Source organism: Anabas testudineus, chromosome 22, assembly GCF_900324465.2.
Source record: "Anabas testudineus chromosome 22, fAnaTes1.2, whole genome shotgun sequence".
Classification (NCBI taxonomy): domain Eukaryota; kingdom Metazoa; phylum Chordata; class Actinopteri; order Anabantiformes; family Anabantidae; genus Anabas; species Anabas testudineus.
In genome coordinates, this window is record NC_046630.1 from 9774334 (window position 1) to 9777300 (window position 2967).

A 2967-nucleotide genomic window follows, 5' to 3' on the forward strand; every position below is an offset into this window, starting at 1 on the left:
CATTAGCCGTGAAGCAGTAGCCTAGCAACGCAGCTGCAGTTTAAATATCCCGCCATGTTGGAAAGTCTGATTTTAAAGGTGTACACAAAATAAGATAATAATAAATAAAAAACACACACCAAAGTACATTCATTTGATTCATTTGATAGTTACAAATGCATACAAAACATAATCAACTAAATATCTGATGATTCACACTCACAGCCTGTGAGTTGTGTTAGTAAAATGTGTAACTAATTAAATTCTCATTTGTTTCCTACTGATTTCCCACTAAACTGAAGTTTGGGGGGAAAGTGAATGTGTTACAGTCTTTTTTCTGACCGTGTGATTAAATATGAAGGTATCTGATTCATTCACTGCAAAGGGCTGACACTATTTGAAAGTGCTGCTTACTTTATTGATCCCCGGGGTGAAATTTACAAGCTGCACAGCGGGATGTAAAGTAAACGGAATTAGCACCACCATTACCAGCTGTAACATTAATGTGATGCACATGAATACATCAGTTATTATAATCCACCTGTACACACATAGATGCATTATTCCCAAACTAGATCATCTGCACGATGAGTATGGTGACTTGTAGTAATTCAAGTATATGTTGGTGCTACTTAAGTAAAACATTGAATGTGGACTTTTTACTGGTAACAGTGTTCAGATTCATCTCCAGATGTCTTGGACATACACTTCTTCTTCCTAGAAGACCATGGACACGTGGGAGTGGAGGTTTGGCTGTGGTGAAGCTACAGGCTGCGGCTGCCACCCAGCAACTCACCTCAGCTTCCCTCTTCCTCTGTCTCCCATCTCTGCTGCAGGCTCATGATCCAGTGCCTGCAGAGTAACACCTCCCCCTATAGGATCACGGCGGGACGTCGGGCCTAGAAAACCTCAGAGGCAGGCCGGCATCTCAGGGACACTTGGTGCATGTTCTGTGCTGCGTGCTGCAGTTTTGCCTGGTGAGATGGAACCTATTTGACCATATATGATGACCTGTATTTCAAAATCTGAGCTGTAAGCAGAACTAGTGGGATTCTTTTCCCCCCACATTTCAAACTCCTCTGATGCAGATTTGTCCCTTGAAAGCAGGTAAACATATTTCAGTTCTATCCTAATGCAAATATAAATACCACACTTTTCCTGACAAGTCACAAATTAAAGTGTCCTCCTTCATACTGCATGAAGAACTCTTAAAGTGTGATGGCTGGGGAATGTGTGTGTGTGTGTGTTTGTGTTTGTGTTGGCTGCCTGGCATCAGAGGGTCCAACAGAAGTGGAGTGCACAGAACCTTGTCAGCTTTTATTAGAGTCACTGCCAATCAATGTCAAGATCTCAAAAGGCCTTTCAGACAGACTTGTGTCCTACTTAAATATATCATTACAAAACAGAGTTCAGAGATGAATGGTATATTGGTTCATTCTCGTCTCGACAATAATTTAGAGACATTTAGAGCTGGCCTATAGGCCTTCACGACAGCTCTCTCAAAATATATATATCTAGGCATTGCCTCAGACAGAATGGGATGTGAAATGAATAGATGCAATTTGTCAACTACTCGTGGGAGGCACCAAATGTCAAAGAAACGTCCACTCCAAACCACCCTCCATCCTAACATGTAATTGTATCTATTCTTGTTTTAAAGGTGTTCTAGCCTAGTCATGAATTTAACTGATGGTCCATAGATCTTTATATAAAAGAACACAGCGGATGCAACATAGATTCTGCTTCAAAATACATTTGTCAACACAGGAGAGATTCTTAGTATATGCGATTAGAATAAAAGTCAGCTTTTGGCTCGTCCTGGGAGGACAGCAATCTGGTGCGCATTTCATGCAATCATGTTGTCCCTGAAATACCTTTCACTTTCTGCTGTTATGGTCCTGAAAGAACCGGGGTGTAGCAGTACTGAAACACACGAGATACCCCGCTTGAGAAAGATGTTAGCTCATGTGTTTATGCATGCTTATTGCATTATTTTTTTCTTAAATGTGAACAGGATAAAGGTTCATTCACATGTGACTGGCTTTTATCTGTGACTCTTTTGTTGTACACTTTACTGCAAAGTTACACCCCCACCCAAAACTAGCCGTGCAAAGTGAAGCTTTTTGAGTCCTATTGGAGGTGCTACAGTTAATCACTTACTTTACTGGTGGATTAGCAGAAAATAACAGATCAAAGTCAAAGTAGCAGTGCACATATTTGAATGTTTCCAGTTTATCATGTAGGTGTTGAACCAGTTTGTTTGACATGCAAAGACAGAGTGGGCTAAGAAATGGCATTTTTGAAAAGTATTAGAATATGTTAAAGTGTGGGAAAACATCAAATTATTATTATTTTCTATTAATTATTTTTTTTTTTTTTTGTGTTAAGGAGTCAAATGCGTGTACATTGTTTTATGATAAATATCTTATAATGTGTTACATTTGACCTAAAGAGAATTACAGTTGAAATTGTTTACTCTTTACTCTTTAACAATGTCAGAAAGTTTTAACTTGCATTGGTATAGCAGACCTACAGTAAGGCCTCCAGGAAAGACACTCACAGGATACTGGTCCACACACAAGTGAGGGGTTGTAACATTTTGTCTATGAACCATGGCTGTTACTGGCAGCCTGTGATGTTCCAGATGGTGGTAGGTTTCCCTTCCAGCAGTCTTTCAGTCTTGGCTCTGAGCCACCGGTGAGTCAGGTAGGGGATGTAAGGACAGCTTGGCAACAATACACCGTGATACACAAGCCAAGAGGATGCTGTGGGATTTGAGAGAGCAGACTGGTCTCTAACCTGGATCAGTAAGAATTAATTTCACTATTTCCCCAGCACATTACAAGCACATCACATCAGCTAGTGTAATCTTACAGAACATTATTTGAAGATGACCGGCGTTTTCAGTTTTTATTTATTTATTTTGGTTGAAAACTAAAACAGACCTCCATTATTTCCTTGTAAGCTACCTACGGGTGACCCAGCATC